The 18203-nt window shown below is 33.6% G+C and overlaps 1 protein-coding gene across 6 annotated transcripts in view; it reads right to left on the minus strand.

Annotated features, from left to right (window-relative positions):
• Nucleotides 1-14734, minus strand: part of CDH10 (cadherin 10) — a 180859-nt gene extending 166125 nt beyond the window's left edge. For all 6 annotated transcript variants that reach the window (XR_014830834.1, XM_085001751.1, XM_021076630.2 and 3 more), the window contains exon 1: nt 14364-14734. The gene's annotated coding sequence lies outside the window, so the exon portion shown is untranslated. The remainder of the gene's footprint in view (nt 1-14363) is intronic.
• Nucleotides 14735-18203: the final 3469 nt, after the last annotated feature.

Here is an 18203-nt window from a genome sequence, read left to right on the forward strand (position 1 = left end):
AAAAAAATCTGTCTAAAAAAGGAGGAATTAGATCATATTAGGTTAAAGAATTTGGATTTTTCCTGTAAGAAGCAATAATGCTGGAAATATTGATAAAGAACATTAATTTCAAAACAAAACCAAAAAGCATTCTACTAAGGTGCTTTATAATTATAGTTTCATTTAATCCTTTCAGCAGGTTTAAGAAGCAGTCACATTATTCCATTTCCCAGACAAGGAAACTTAAGCTTAGCTAGCTTAAATAATCCTGTCCAAAATTCCTAAGCTCTTTGATGGCAGAAGCAATATAATACTCGAGTCTGCCCAACTCTGGAGTGAATACTATGCAGCCATATCTCTCAAAATGGACTTAGGCAGAAAAATGTTTGAGCTAGTGAGTGACACAAAATGTCACAGCTTTAAGAGTTTGGTTTTAATCTTATCCCTGAAAACGCCCTCTCTTGGGCTCAAACACTGGCATCTGCTTACATAAGTACCCTGTGCTTATTCTATCCCTTACCATTATCAACTATATTGTACTTTCTGTTTTGATTGTCTCCCGAAAAACAGAAGAAAGCACTTGAGGTTAAAAGGTTTGAATATGACTTATTTTCCACCACTTCTTAGTGCCTAACATATTGCCTTCTCCATAATGGAAAAATCAATAAATATTATTGAATGAATAATTATGTGAAAAAAGGAATTAAGAAAAATATATTTTAGGAAGGGTCAGACAGGAAGGAGGGAAGATCAGCTGGGAGGTCTTTGGAAGTGCAGAAAGCTAGGTCTCTCATTTCATTAATTTCACTTTTTTTTCATGGCCACACTTGAGGCATATGGAAGTTCCTGGGCCAGAGACTGATTTCAAGCCACAGCTGTGACCTATGTGGCAGCTGCGGCAACACGGGATCCTTTAACCCACTGACCAGGCCAGGGATCAAACCCACGCCTCTGCAGTGACTCAAGCCACTGCAGTTGGATTCTAAACCCACTGCTCCACAACAGAAACTCCCTTATTTTTTAATAAACATTGAAATAACACTCACCTTTCAAGCGCCCTTCATCTCCCCCATGACTAAATTGCCATGTTCCCTTAACTCTGTTCCCCTAAACTTCATTCATCCTACAAGCAAAACACTAATTTACAATGTATTTGCCTTCAAATGTTGCTCTTCCCTACAATATTTTCGTCTTATTGAGAAAAGGACCATATTACCTACAACTGTTTCTCAAGTTCCCAGCAAACTCTGTAATATGTATTAAGAACCCTAAAATATGGTTGAATTATGAAGGAAAGATATAATTTGAACCTCTTATGTAGCACTGAGTTGGAAGTTTTAAAAAGACCAGTTTTATTTTTTTATACAGTTAGAATTAAAAGAATTTGTGAAATAAGTATACCGGGGGAGATAACTAAGATTATAGACAATGCATTTTTAGCCCTAAGACAGTGAAGAAATTTTTACGAAGCTTGAAAATGGTCTCAATGACAGTTAACTATGGAAATCTCCTTTATCATTTGAGGCTAAATTCTCTTGGGCAAATAGGTACAGTATATTATAGTCTAAAACTGAGAAAGAACTAGAAATTTCTAGCAAAAAGTGTCTTGGGTTCTTTCTTGGTTTTTATTCACTAGGGGAGATGTTTCCATTTATTTTTTATATAATTCTACATATATAAATATATATTTAAGGCTGCACTTGTGGCATTTGGAAGTTCCCAGGCTAGGGGTCAAATCTGAGTTGCCAGCCATAACCACAGTCATAGTAACCTGCAAATTCAAACAGTGTCTGCGACCTGCACCACCGCTCATGGTAATCCCAGGTCCTTTAACCCACTGAGCAGGGCCAGGGATGGAACCTGCATCCTCATGGATATTAGTTGGTTTCATTACCAATGAGCCACAACGGGAACTCCTCTTCCTACATTTATGATTATCCATTTACTCTTCATTTTGCAAAAAAAAAAAAAAAAAAAAAAAAAAAAAACAACCAATCTTTTCCCTAAGCAATAGCACTAAATGTTCATATGACATCATTACAAGGTTTCTTCTAAATTTTAAATATTCTTAAACTCTTAAATACACCATTTCAAGTTCTGGGCTCCCTTTCAAAGTTGAAATATATACTTCATATATTTATTTAAATTACACAGTGTGCAGCACTGCATAGAATGAAAACCCAAGCAGTCTTTTGAGAATAAAGGCAAATCAATAGTAATATCCCTTAGAATAGAAGCTCTTTTGTTGACAGAGGGAACATGGCTTAATGGGAAGCAAAGTGATCTTTGTTTTCAGTCAGACTGTTGTGCTGTGCATGAGAAATGACATGCTCTGACCACTTGTTTTACAGTAAGAGGCAGCCTGGCATGTTCAAAACAGAGAGAAAGCGATTTGCTTTATAAAGATGGACAACTCATGGCTTTAACACAATATATAGAGATAATCTTCACAAGATTTTTTGTAATTTTATAAATTGGTCTTCGGTTCCCATTAAGCTCTATTCTTTTATTCACCCCAGAGCCCCAAAGACAGGCAATTCAGAAGTTGTTCACGCTGGAGCCTGTACACAGGACTAGGCTCTTGGCTCTTTCGTGTACAGTTTTAGAACTCAAGTCTTACTCAGGTTTTAATGATGACGATGTTAATGTCGACAATGATGAACAGTAATACTTTAGGAGGGCAACAAATCTGTCAAGACAGAGACAGACGGTGAGGGTGGCAGAGAAGAGAGAGAGAAGTATAGAAACAGCAATAAATTAGAGAACTTCTTTTCCTCCTTTATTGCTATGGGCGATGTATGAAAATTCATTCTGATCAAATTGCTTCATTTTCCCCCTTCAGAAAATAAAGTAGATAATGAAGAGTAAGACTACATAAGCAATCTATGAGGGTTCTGGATTTAAAAATCTAAGTGCTTATTTTTGGTTTCTAGAAAATAATAGCATTAAGTGCAGGTGCTTGAAAAATTACAAGAAAAGCAGTAACCATGAGTCTTGCTTTACTAAAAAACCTAGTAAAAGAGGCTTGACATTTGGCAAATATGCACATTACACCATGCAAATTATAAATTATTCTAGTATTTATAAAAAAAAGAAAGTAAACAATTTCCAGCGAATTCCAAAAAGCCCCCTGAAAAATACATTCAATGACTAAGGGTTACTGGCAGCAGTTCCATGCTTTTCATTTGCAGGCTGCGTATGTATATTCAAGTTTTACAAAATGCAAAAATCATGATAATACAACCCCTGGTTTCTTTGTGCTGCACAGCAGAGGATGCTGGAAGAAATTTTGCCTTGAGAAAGTTAAATGTTTAAGGAGTCATTAGAGTTGACTTGCAGCTGCACAGTAAAAATATATTTTAGTCTGAAAATTATATCTTGCCTCAAAAGTGTTATTTAAAATATTTTGTTTAGATTTTTGCAAAACCATATTTTTGTAATTCATATAGACGTGTAAACATTAAATTGCATCAATCTACACATGATCCATTTTTTAAGGCCATTGTATAGCCCTTAATGTTCAGGATCACATTGGTTTCAATGCTTCCAAATGCAACGTTCAGTCGGAAAAGAATCTGAAGGGAAGGAGCATTGCCTAATATACTAGGAAATGGCCACAAGGGGGCTCCAAACACCTAAGTATGTTTTACCTCTTGCAGCATGAATAGAATTTTACCAGAAATATTAGCAGCAATTTACCCTATAAATGGGTCAATACTTCAGAAACATAAACTCCCTTAACTTTCCAATTAAGTTTTGAAGTATAATTTATATTATTTTAAAATTCAGACTTTCAAAACAACACATCATATGGTTGAAAACCTTGAAGAATTTGATGGATTTTGAAAATGATTTAGCTGGCATAATTACTCAATATTTCCTTTATTTTAGCCTTAAAATTAATTTCTCCTGTAGTTTTGCACAATTTTATTCTCACTTGATTTCCAATTAAATGAAAGGAAATATGTATGCAAATTAATGAACTTTTTCTCTAGCATAATTTAAAAAATTGTAAAACTAAAGAGAAAGCATGCCTAATTTTTATCCCTCAAAAGGGACAAAAATGCTCTAATTCTATAAGTGCATACCTTTAGAAAATCAAGTGAAATAAAGCCTATAGTATTAATAGAATATTGTTCAATTAGGGATTCTAACCAACCAGCCATAAAGTTAAATCATTGAGCCAAATACGATAATGAAGCCATGAGAAAAACATAAATTTTATTAGATGATCACAGCATTAATAAGGATAATAAGAAGAAGACTCTGACTTTGATTAAATAAATAATAAATAATTAAATAGACAATAAATGCAATAATAAATTTTGTCTATAGCTAAGACAAAAATGAGAATTATCTTTACTATGTTCACTAAATTATATTTATTGGCTAGGTTTAGTAGTCTCTATCATGACTCACCTCACCTTTACATATAGGTGGGTAAGAAAAAGTGCTGTTTATTCTTTAAATATGCAATTTCTAAGATAAATATATTAATTAGTTCAAATGATAAATAAAACTGGAAAATCAAAACTGTGATAGAATTCTGGATTTTTAAAAGGAGGTCTTAAAATGAAAGGTATTTATGGACACTTGAAATGGATCTTTTGTAACCTTACTATTCTGATTTGTTTACACAATTCCATAGAATCATTCCAGATGCTTTTTAATATACCATACAAATAGAGCTACAAAAAGGCATAACAAGTGATTTTTAATTTATTTTCATATCACCTTACAAGTGAAGAACGAACAAATGAATTCTCTAAGTAAAACCTGTTAAAATGGTCACATTTTGCAGCCTATTTTGTCTCCATCAGATAGTTTTCTGGGATTAGTCTTTCAGCTTGCAATACAAACTTTCTGACCCCCGACCTTTTAGCTTGTAATATAGACTGCAGAATTATTCTTGAGATTTATAGGTATCAAAACTTTAATGGGATTATTTCTGATGCACTGACTCTGTTCATCATTCTTGTTCTAATTTTCATTACTCTGACCTCAAGAAGGAGAATCTGTGAAAGGAGTCATTACTGCAGTATGTTCAGAAATGGTTCATGTTTCACCTGAGTGAGTTTATGCGTCTTATGGAACTCACAACAGTTAGTCTCCATCTTTGTAATGCTTTGTCCCTCCCGTCTCCTTTTTGGGTCCTTCACATTGTTTTCAAAATCTGTACCCACTAATTCCCTACTTCATGCAATAAACTATATGTGATTCTGAGAATGTACTTTTAGGTTTTCTGATTACATTCTCTCTTTACACAACTGACCTTTTTCGCATTCATTAGGGAATGATTATATTTTAACAGTAATATATTGAGTACTTTCGAGTTTTAATGATAGATTGTATTAGCCATTTACAATTGTAACAACAGATAAACCAACTGTGTCCTTGGATAAGTTATACGGTTCAAACTCCCACTTTCACAAACAAAAAATTTGGAATAAGAGAGTTATGATGTTGGCAGTAGAATTAAGGACAGAATCGGACTTCAAACACCATGTGGTTCTCACTTCAACACAAACACAAAGTTATTATAACATAATACAAACCAAATTTTAATATGGTAGCCCAAGTTGCATCACATGCTAAGGTTAAATAAAACACACTCAATATTAATGAAAAGGCATAGATAACATGAACTTACTACTACTAAAATAATAATAACAATATAATAATAGGTAACAATATCAATAATACCTAGCACTAGAACACCTATTTGGAGTTAGGAGTTGTTAGTACTTTAGAGTTATTATTTCTTTCACATAAGTGCAATTATTAAGTCCATTTTACAGACAAAAAAACCACCAGGAACAAATATTAAATATAGGGTAAGTGACATAGGATTTTAACTCAGCTTGGTGCTACTTTCCATGCTTTCATCGATCAAAAGTCCTTGTGAGTAAGATCTAAAGTAAGCGTCACTACATTTAAGAGAGGCAATCTCAGTGCTTCTAGGATGTAGCCTTATTATTGTGTCATATATTGTCTCCCTGTTAAACATGACTTTCATCAGATGTCCTCATAAAAACAGAATATCATACAGAAGAAACTTTTTGATAGAGTGACCAAGTTTGAATCTTGATAGCTTCTAAGAAGTGAGTATTTTACTTGCCTGTGGGGGTGTGGAAGCTTCTGTTCATAAGAATTTTTAGCAATAGAATTTTGGGATTTACTTGGTCTTCAGATATGTACTTTACATTTAGGCTTCTTGTCTGGGTTCAGAATATCAGTCTCAAATTTGAGTCTGTGTTGCCAGATGACAGCTGGCACCTCTGAAGTGCAAACATAGATCACCAACCAAGATGGCTGCACCAACTCAGAATCTGAGGCTACACAAAAATGCATTGCAAACTCATCTGCTAATTCATCTTGATGGTTTCTTAAAAGATGTCACGTGGCCTTGAATACAAGTTCAGCTTTAAAAAAATAGGTGAAATTAGATTCATTTTAAAAGTACCTAATACTCATTGTTCTTGGATTAATGAAAACAAGACTATAATCACAAGTATTGTGATTAATCATTTAATGCCTCACTGCAACAGAAAGTTGGTTTTGTTTTGTCTTTCGCTTCCTTCTCTGGCTGCTTGCACAGTGTCTGGTTCATCATAGGCACTTAACAGTAAGTAGAAAAATGAATCAATTTATTAGACAAGATACTGAGAAGTGTCTTCAGTAGTTTACATAACAGAAAACAAAGCTGAAGAATGTGAGTTAGGCAGAGGAATAGGTAACCGTCCAATGGCATTCTGCTAATTTACTACTATTCCATGATAACTGAAACACTAAGAACAAAACTGGTATCTCTATTATAAATCCTAAGATATTTAATTGTGAATATCTCACATTAAGACCATTGTTCCTCAAGCATATTTGTATTATATTCATTCTTAAATTTCTGGGTATGGCACTAAGGGAATAGCTCATAGGGACTTCCCCAAAAATAAATAAAATTAATTAGAAGTTGAGAAAAAAATTGAGCAATTAATCTTTTAACTATCAAGAGATCATGTAAATTTTATTGAATAAAAGGCAAAAGAAAAATATTATATATGCAAAAGAATACACACATACATTTATATGAGATTCTAAAATTGAAACACAGTTAAATTAATAATTGTGAACTTTACCTTATTATAGTACTTAGCCTATTGACACTATTAAAAATTGAAAATTTCCAGAAAGATTTTTTGGGGATACAGCGGTTTTTAAGTAATGGTTTAGTTTGCTTCTATAAAGGACAAGGCTCTTCTCATTCATACTTGGGCCTACCTAGAAATGGGTTGGATTCAGCCCCACCTATAAAGTGGTGAATTCCTGCCTTTGCTCTGAAGTCAGGATTGTGGTTGTCATTTCTTTAACTTCACAATCCACTGAGCTGTATGCCAAGCAGAGGCTATACACCGAACATTGACATGTCTTTGTCCTAAGAAAAGAAAATGTGTATTTCCCCCTACTTTGTTCGGATATCATACTCAGTAACTGAGGATAATTTAATTCCAAGAGAAAAAATTTAGCCAAGGAATCACTTTTCTTAGATTTTAAGGATTTTTCATTTCCCCAATATTTTTTTAATATTAAAAATAAATGCAATTAAAAAAATAAAAATAAATGCTTGTATATATTCCTAAAATAGTGATATTTTATAAAATTGATAAAAAAAGATAATCAAGTTACAAATTGATAAAAATAAAAACATCATGTAGAACTATTTAATTATTAAATATTGAAAAATTAGAGCATATTTTAAAAGGCATAGTACCTAGAAGAGAATTTTAGAAAAATGTAGTTCTCTTTTTTTAATCTATCCATCTAAAAACTTTATGGCAGTCAGTTAAAAGATCATTTATTTAGTGTAAAATTCTATGGAAAATCTCCATTCTTCATTCTGGCACAGGAAAAGAAAAAAAATATATATATGTATATATATACATATATATATATACATATATATAAACGAAGAGGAAAAAGAATGAAGGATGCTTCTAAGTACTTGCCTGTACTTGGAATTCAATTTTGAACAAATCTCCAAAAGAGAAACTGAAGTTTTCTTGAAGGAAGTGGATAAAGAAATAAAGACTTGCCATAGGTACTTATACATTGGGAAAGGATTTTATTCAAATTTAGGAAGCTAGATGCAGACTGAATAAATGGTCATGTTCCTGGTTTTCACTCTCCAGAAACTACACATTAAAAAGTCACTCTGATCTCATTGCCTATCCATCCTGCTGTGTAGCACTGGGAACTATGTCTAGTCACTTATGATGGAGAATGATGATATGACAAAAGATTGTATACTTGAATGTGTAACTGGGTCACCATGTTGTATAGTAGATAATTGACAGAACACTGTAAACCAGCTATAATGAAAAAAAATAAAAATTAAAAAAAAAAGTCACTCTGGTGACAAACTACAGAGCAGGAACTAATCCCAACCTAGAATGCTTCAGGAAGAAGTTAAAAATAAATATATGCATTATATATATGTGTGTATATATATGTGTATGTATATACATATATATATGTGTGTATACATATATGTATGTATATATGTATATATATATATGTATGTTATACCTGACTAGGCTAATGAATGGTTAGTCATTGTGCACTCAGTTTCTGCTCATTTGATTAAATGAGTTGATATACACATTCCAATGGTTTCTTTTCTTATGTGATTGCTAAAGCAAATAAATATCACACCATTGATATGAAAAGAATATGTAATTCATATTCTTTATTTTATTAGAAATAGTTTGACATCAATGAGTTTGAGGTAGCAAAATTTTAATTCTTGCTCTACTTAAAGCAAATGTTTTAAATAAAATAATTAATTAGTATACTGTACATGTAGAAGATTCACATGGTAAACACAAAAACCATTTAAGACCCTCAGATAGTTCAAATACTATCAAATCAACTGATATATGAAGATATTAGTTTAAAGCTGGTGTTCAGAAGTCAAATTATCCAGAAACATTATGGTACTTCATCTAAATTTGAAGCCTGATCCAAGAATTATGGAAACATTCTTTACTTTTAAAAATCCCAGAAGTCACATGGTTTTCAAATGGAGTTGACTTAACTTGATTTTATTGGGAGTAGAGTTACATGAAAAAAGAGAAACAGTCACATTATTAAAACATAATACTAGCATTATGCAAAAAATGTACTCAATAACTTAGGCAAATATGTCGATCGCCTTTGATCTATTCACATGGCTGTGCCAAATTTCAACTTCAATTCTTGTATTTACAACTACTGTGTGAATATTGCAGAGAATTACCAGGATAACCCAAGTTAAACCATTTACCATATTCAGTTTATTGATTATTTTAATTTCCCACATGTTCTGCTTAACTTGATTACTGTTATGGTTTATGTTTCCCAAATTTTCAGCTAGAAACAAGAAGGAGCAATGGTAATTCTTTACAATATCTAGAATAGACATTTGCTCACTTTTGTACCAGTTTATATTTTTAAATTACAAACTGGTAATATTTGTCTTTTGCAGCAACGAAGAATCAACATGTCTAATGAAAGACTGCTTTCTGAAAATACACAATTTATATTTCGTGTATGTTTAAAATAAGGACTCTGTCAACTATTTCAATACCCTCTGTTCCACTAAATCAATAAAGATTCCCAATCAATAGTTGATGAACTGAGTATAATAACTCATGCCTATGCATTCTACATTCTGATACTCTGGACAAGTCATTTCATTAATAAATACTGAATTCCTATACTTTGCTTGCTAGAGCAGTAAACTATGCTGGTGACAATTTCAATTCCTTAAAAGCCTAGGTGTTATAATGTTTATAAGAATTGCTTTCATTTGAAAGGACACGCTCCAGTCAACTGAACTGTCACATACTTTATGCTATAATGCAAAGTATAATGTAATAAATCCAATGTATAATGTGGCAGATGATTAAATACTGGCCATAAAAATCACAGGATCTACTGAAATATTATTTTATATAAGGTAATATAAAAAGCACATGGGAAACTCATGCAAAAACTTCTGTAATTGTCATAAATGAGGGAGGGGGAAAGGAAGGGAAGGAGTGAGGGGGGAGAGGGAGGGAGGGAGAGAGTCAGAAAGAGAAAGAGATCAGCAGGGCTCTGAAATGTTTAGACATATCCTTCAATGCTGGATTTCCTATTGTGAAACACTGTTGTTGTATAATACTTTATTATAGTCTATTGCTTAACCCTGTCCTGAAACCAGAAATGTTATCTAACTTTTATATTTCTGCATCATATAGAATATGTAGAATCAAGGCTGCTTTATTAAAAAAAAGGATGGGGTTAAAACTGAGATCACACAGTTTGGTCAAGTGCTTTATAATGTTACTGACAAACTCTCTAAGCACATGTGCCCCTCTACTAGAACGGACTATTACATGAAGGCACTTCAATCTCCCACAGATAGTCATATTTTCAAGGCATGCTATATTTCATTTCCTAAAATGAAGTAAAATGTAATTCACTCAATTTTCATCTTTTCTTTTCTTTAAGTCCACCACCAATATGGTAATATTTAACAAACATCTCTTAGTAATACCAATGATGAAACATCACATACATTGCTAGACAGAAACAGGATAAAAAGATACAGACACTGGCGAAAACAAAGGACCTTTATCCTTTAAAAAGAGTCAAGTTACTTTTTTGTGAGAAGTTGCATTGATAATAAAGAGTTAAGCAAAAGTTATATTGAAACATTGATTAAAAAAACTGTCAGATTATTTTAACTGATCAATGCTAATATTACATTAAAATAATGCATTCCCAGAAATCTACAACTTTAATGTGATGGAAGTGATTTCCTTTCAATGTTTGCCTCTTGAGTTAGTTGGACAAAGAAGGTATGGCAAAAGCAAAAATGGCCTCACATGTTTTAGATACCTGTACGGAAGACAGCACAACTGGATTATGAAAGAGCTCAAGATCTCCTACTAAAATATCAAGTGAGGCGAAGCTGTTGTAGGACAAGAAAGGAAGAGGACAAAGGTGACCCTGAGCTGATACTGTTATCTTAGAAAACAGACACTCCTCACAGATTGTTTGAAATATTCTCATTCCGATGCATGATAAAAAAAAAAAAATCTGTAGTTTTGAGTGCTGAACTTCTTGGAGGTAAAAGCAGAGATTGTGACATCACTGCTCCGTAGACACAATTCAAATGCTTTTAAAAAGAAGGAAGATTTTAAAATGCTTAACTCTAAGACTATTTCCCTATCTGTATATTTTAGGTTATTGTAATTACTAATTTTTTTCTCCATGAATTCATTAGTCCAAATAAAGTGTGAAGGAAAGAAAAATGATTTTTTAGGTTGACTTTCGTTTCTCAACTATGAATTCATAATGCTGTTGAGTCTTTGGGCTCTGATTTTTTTTCTAAAATATTCATAAGAGGGACCACATACACTTAGTACAAAGCTTAATCTATGCCACCATTGCTCAGTATAAGCCTAACAAGATGAGGGCACCTTTCTTGCTACTTGGTTTTTAACTTCAGCCTATTTCAGACATGACTGTTAAATATAATATGGTTGGTAAAGGGACTTTCTGAACCCCTATTTCAGATAATAGTTTACCTTCATCAAAAGAGGAGTTTTCAAACGTAGACCTGTTATCTGAAGACCAAATATCTGCATAAAATGACTTATAACTGGCATAAACAAGTTGTCTATTTCTCTACTTAATATTTTGTCTTTTCAGTATTTCACAAGCCCTTCTAACGTGGCAACATTCTAATGTATTAGAATGTAATCTGCATGGTAGAAATAAGAATATGTTACCATCAATCCTTTTGAAACCCAGGGCTAGCTGAGAGGTAGCTGAGTTTACATCGATGTTTTGTATTAATTGCTTACAACGGAATGCTATAATAACACTTAACAAAAATAGGGTTCACTTTGCTGCTGAATCAGCATCGTCAGAGCCAATGCTGTCCCTGTGCTGCAGCCTAGCGGAATGATTTGGTATAAAAATGACATATTTCAAGAGCACTGGGTTATCACTTCCTGCAAAGTAGGTTAGAAACATATGAAATAAGTCATATCCCCAGAACCCCCCAGATAATATATATGCTGTCTCAGTTATTTATTTATATGTGAAATCCAATGAAGATGAAAAAATGCATCCCAAACCCCGGAAAGGGATCACATATGTTGGAATTAACCTTTTCAGTTTCAAATATTCTCATTTTCAACAAGGAAAAAAAAAAAAACCTTTTTCAGACTACACTAACTGTCTTAATACTGTGTCAGAATTGTATACCTCTCTAAACAGAAAAGCAATTTTCTGTCCCTTTTCCTTTTCGTTTCTAAGAAAATCTCACTACCCGAGAAAATCTAACAGTATAATAGTAAGTTCAATTCCTGTATAGTACTGTTCTTATCAATAAACAGCTAGTTTTTATAAATATACAGGAATAGCACCTGAAGCATAAATCAGGTACAAACAATTTAACCACTGACCTCACATGTACACATGTGGATGTCATACAGATTATGTGCTCCTTTCCTATGTCCCTGTCCCTGGGTTTTAGGTTTTTTGGGTTTTTTTTTTGTTTTTTTTTTCTTTTTCAGACATCTGAGTGTATGGAATTCTATTCTTTGATTGGAGTCAGGGAAGGCATATGCACTCACCAGGGAAATCAATTTGTTAGCAGCAAGTATTTGAAACCAAAGAAGTATCTGATTTAATGAAAGCAGACATTGACTCGTACTTTAAAAACACATCCAAAAAAAAAAAAAAAAAAAAGTGAAAGCAGATGAAAAAAAGATTTCTTTATGTTTTAATCATCGGAATGGATTTGTAGTTGATGTGTCCCTAAGCCACAAACACACTCTGCTTTAGGCTTGTGCACACTCTTTGGTCTCCAACACGTCCACCAATAAACCACTATTTCTTTATGGGTTATACACTGAATATATATGTGCCACATTGACTCTGCTGCAGGGAAGGGGAACAAACAGATTATCTATGCAATTTATCATTTACCTATTTCTCTAGGACACAAACCTCCTCCTATTTTCTCCATCACTTTAACTAAAAATGAACCTAGAGCTCTTGTCAATGACATAATGTTTTCATGAAAGTTCTACTAATTAAAAATCCTCACCATACCAGACCTAAAAAATGAGCACACTCTTGCCAAGTGTTATTCACCACAGAGAAGCTCTTGTAGCTACATTTTAAAGAAGGATAGAGGGGGGTTGGTGTGGGGGAGAAAGTCTCTGAACATATACGTTGAAGTATGTCAGTTGCCAGCATCAGAAGGACAGATTATTTTAATACAGATCCTTCAAGAAAAGAACAACAGCAAGAAAAAAAGCATGCATCTCCAAACAGCTGAGAGTAATGCAAGTGCAGTTTTGGAAAAATAGAAGCTTTTACTGGAATGAAGAACCACAAATATAGGAAATAGATCTGTTTTTTTGGCAGCAAAAGATGAGAGGTCAGTTTTAAAGTGATGTTTGTCTTTGATTGCACCTGTAGGCTCCCCATTTTAGTGATAAGGAGACGGCAGGAGATGGCAGGTTTTTATTGCAGTGGCATAAAAACACTTTCAGACTACTGCTTTTGCCCATACTTATAGTCCTATCAATAGTTACTTGTGGGGGACATGCATTTAGTCTTGCAATGTGCTGCATTAATTTAACACCACATAAAATATGGATTTTATTGCAGCAGAGACAATAAATGCTGCAACTGCTGACTACATGCATTTAATCTCCCCTCTTCAGCTCTCCCCCCCTCACACTTCGGACTCAGATACAAAATGCAAATCTAGGAATTCTGCCTATTCTGTTTCTGATAAATACCAATCTGTCTTATTTATGAAGAGGCTTAGTGACCATTGACAGGTTCAAGGAATCTGTCTTCTGCCTGTCATTTCTCTTGATATTGAACCTACAATGAACTCTGACTATAAATAAGTGCAGAGTGGATGGATCCATTCATATGGAATGCAAAGTAATGTTAGATGATGCTGGAGTTCATAGCAACAATGTTCTCTTCAGCTGATTTTTGAAATAAAAATGAACAAGTATGAGCATGACAAATTACACTCCATAATATATTTTCAGAGGTTGTTCAGAGTGAACAAATTCACAAACTCTAACACCATGACCCACTGTTGAGCATAATATGTAATTGATCTTTTTATATTACCTCTTTCGATATTCAAGGCAGTTGTTTCTAGAAAACAATACACAGTTTTATACTTAGTAATTTTTACGTATTAAAGATAACTATTCAAAAATAACTGCTGAAGACAACTTAAAAGCAAACATTTTCACCTGGGGAAAGAAAATAAGAGAGCTTGAGGGAGTTAGGAAAAAAGAGAGATGAAATCTTCCTACCTTTTTTTTAAAATCAGCTTCTGGATAATGGAAGTTGGTTCCAGCCAAAATAACCCCGGAGAAATTGTCACTATGTCCCCTTTTTGTTTGTTTTCGGCTGTTATTTTCTATCACTGATTCTACTTCAATCTAACTCAAGCTTTCTCTCAGCATCACTTTTAACTCTGGACGGCAGGGAACTGAAGAAAACCGGAGGGCGAGCTCTCTCTGATTGGCTTTCATTCAGTGCTTCTGATCAAGGGGAAAAAGAAAAAAAAGAGAAAAAAGAAAAGAAAAGAAAAGGAAGGAGGGGTAGAAAAAACCCTTCCTCACTCGGAGAGAAAGGTTCTGCTGATAGAGCTGCAGCACTCGCCATGGGAAGGTTAGAGACTGGGGAAGTGCTGGCTTTTGCAAGCACACAGCGATTTGCAAGTGAATGCGAGGGGAGGGCGCATCCGAGAGGAGGGCTTTGGTTGAAAGGCGTCCCCTCCCCCGCGGAGCAGAAAGACTCTCTGTTTCCAGGCTAAGGTAATCAGCCCCATCTAATCCGGCTGTGGCCGTAACGCAATCTCAGGAACAGGACTGCTCCTTGCAATTCTTTTTAAATAGATACTTCTTCTTCTGACAAATATATTCCTGCACCATCCTTTCGCCAGATTCCCGAGATACATGAACGGAGTGCCAAGTCAAATTGCAACCAGATCTGATGCGTTACCAGAGTGATTTTTGTTACGGTTTAAATTATTTATTTATTTTTGCTTTCAGTGAACTTTCTTTCCTTGATCCTCCAAATACCTTGTTTCTGTTGCTTACTGTCATAGGAGAGCATACCTTGTTCATCGTTTTGGAATGTCTGTGAGCCAGTCTTGTTTGCTTAATCTTTCCTGCCTTGCATTTTTATATTTTATAGATAAGATATTTTATTCATAGTGTAAATATGCAATTAATGCTATTAAAATATATAGACTTTGAGCTTGACAGCATCTCCTTTCTTTTTTTTTTTTTCTCTTAACTTTTTTTTTTTAATCCTCAGAAATGTGTCATGTCCAAATGTATGTCTGGGCAAATAATACATTTGGGTGGTTCTATTAACCATCTAACTGTTCATCTCCCTATTTATTTATCTCTGCATTATGTTGGAATCAACCCAAACTTACCAAAGGATGTCAGTATAGCTCCACAAAATAATGAATATCGTTATATTTTTCTGGCTACATGAAGATTCCTTTTTAAATAAATAAATAAGCATACTATAAAATAATTGTAAAGCTAGAGAAGGAATTATGAACATGATCTTGTCCAGCTACGACTTTTTTTAAAATGGCTAATACTGCTCAGAAATGTAAATGACTTAAGGTCACAGAGCTAACCAGAGACAGAAGTAAAATGAGAATGAAAATCTATATTTTATATTTATGTAAACATGTTTATATGAATATATAACATATATACCTACGTGTATTTATAATTTCAGTTTAGTACTGTTTTGGGGATATCATGCTACCTCCTGAGTACATAGTTGATTATTTTGACATCAATGGCCTCCTGGGTACACATTTGATTGTTTTAACATCAATGGCCCCTAATATAATGGGAAAGGAAAGCAACTCCATTTGGGGAAGAAAAAGGGTGTGGGGATTCTAAATTAGATTTCAAAAATGTTTTAGTATACCACAAGGTTATTATATGACCAGTGTTGCCAGCTGGTTTAATACTTTAAAATATCAAATGTTACTGCTCAACAAAATGACATTTAGATCCAAAGGGACTTTTGAAACTCTTGATTTTACAGATGAAGGCATCTGAAAAATTGTGATGACCCTGTTAAAGTTTGTGATAACCGAGCAAGAATTCTTATACTTATCTCTAGATCACTTACCCATTTCTTTTTTTTTAAACAGAGTACCTTAACTTTAGAGTCCGGTAAAAATGAATATTCCATTTTTTTCTGTAATATATTTGTGTTCATATGATGCATGTGTGTTCAATATAATACTATATTAACATACCAAAGTTGGTTGTCAAGAGAAATGATAGAATCTTCTAGTCTATATATAAATTATGTTTAATTAAATGTTGCAGTTCAGGTGGACACTTGTATGATGGCCTCCTTATTAGATTAGCTATTATTGTATGTTTGTTGTTAGTTTCAGAATAATGGCTGCATGATATGTGTTGCTTATGTTACAATTAAATTGGTCCAGTTGAGAAAATAACCAAAGGCTGGGATCAGATGTAAAATGCTGTTTTATTAATGAAAATACATGTTGCAAAGATGTATTCCCCAAGTTAAATTTTTTTACAAGGTAGAAGTTTATTCTTCTCTTGCATAAACTTTTGAGTTGGTACGACTTCTGTGCTCTGTAGTCATCAGAAACTAGAGTTCCTTTTCTCTTAATGCTCAACTAGTCTAGGAATTGAACTCACACATGTGATGCAAGAGCAATCGCCCCCACATCTGATTACTAGAAAGAGGAAAAATAAAAGAAAGGATGTTCCTTCCATTGAAACCTTCCATGATTTCATTAGCTGGAAAGGAGATACTTGGCCACAAACTGTTTGAAGAGGGCTTAGAAATGGAGTATTTACTCTGGAAAGCTATTTGCCCAGATAAACTGACTCACACTATTACAGAAGGAGACTACAGAATTGGATATAGATAGCAGCAGTACCACCATGTCTACGTGTCATACAGCAACATATTTTTAACTTTGGGAGAAAAAATGTTCTTGTTTAAAATTAAAATTTTGTCATGGTATTAGAGAATGGTTTCCACGCAAAATAAATTTTAATGACATTTTAAAATTTAGAAGTATGAAACAATGGCATTGCCACGGATTGCATTTTCCATTTTATGATAGGGTAATGTGTTAAATAAGTGGTAAACAAAACATCCATGTATTCTAAAATTCAGGATAGGTAGATACAGAATTTGTACAATGAGTGTATTAAAACTTATCCCACTTTTCTTAAAGCCCTCCTCTGTAATCCTACTCAAAGTTTTAGTAGTAAAAATTAAAGAATAAACAAAACATTGGCTAAAATTAAAACCTCTGATAATTTTTGTTTTACTGAGCAATATCATTTTTCAGTTCCTTCTTTGTTTCACTCAATAAATGGTTTAACTTGGGGGTCTGCACATTTCTCTATTTCTTTTGTTTTCTCTGAAAATCTCATATAACCTACTCCCGTGAATTAGGTAAATCCTCCCTCTAGTCACCAATGTTAGGAAATGTTACCCTGTGGAAAGCCACAAAAAGTAAACGCTGTACAAATGGAACAATTGGGTCAGTGCCTCACAAAAGTGTCCCTTGATGTGAGGAAAGTCCACATGACCATTATAAGCAAATAAAAGCTGGTGAAGATTTTAAAAATATACTTCCATGCTTTTAAAACTAAACGTAAAATTGTGCAGAAAATGCCTTACTACAACCATAAGACACTCAAGAAATTGAAGAGCATACTATCATAATAAGGGACCCTCTGCAGGCAGGCTCCTTTCATTGCAAATTTTAGAGACCCAATTTGATTAAAATCAATGAAATAAAACAACTTTCTATTTCATGTGGAATTATATATCTAAAAGTTGTCTTGCTGTTGCTAAACAATAAGCATCAATCCTTAAGGTGTCACTTGTTAAACAGCTACAATAGTTTCTCAGCCACATTTTCCAAGGCTTTAAAACAACAGTTTCTCAGCCACATTTTCCAAGGTTTCTTTTAATGGTATTAGAGATTATATTCATTTCTGCTATAACAGGAGGTTAATTAAATCCAGTTTTCTTTCTATGGCTATGAAATGACAATAGAGAATGTCTACACTGCTTCACTCTCCACAAATACATGGGCAGACAAATAATTT

This window comes from Sus scrofa, chromosome 16, assembly GCF_054392235.1.
Source record: "Sus scrofa isolate SSC_HxYL_T2T_F1_AM1 chromosome 16, Sscrofa_HxYL_maternal_Yorkshire_Landrace_v2.0, whole genome shotgun sequence".
In the NCBI taxonomy this organism is placed as follows: domain Eukaryota; kingdom Metazoa; phylum Chordata; class Mammalia; order Artiodactyla; family Suidae; genus Sus; species Sus scrofa.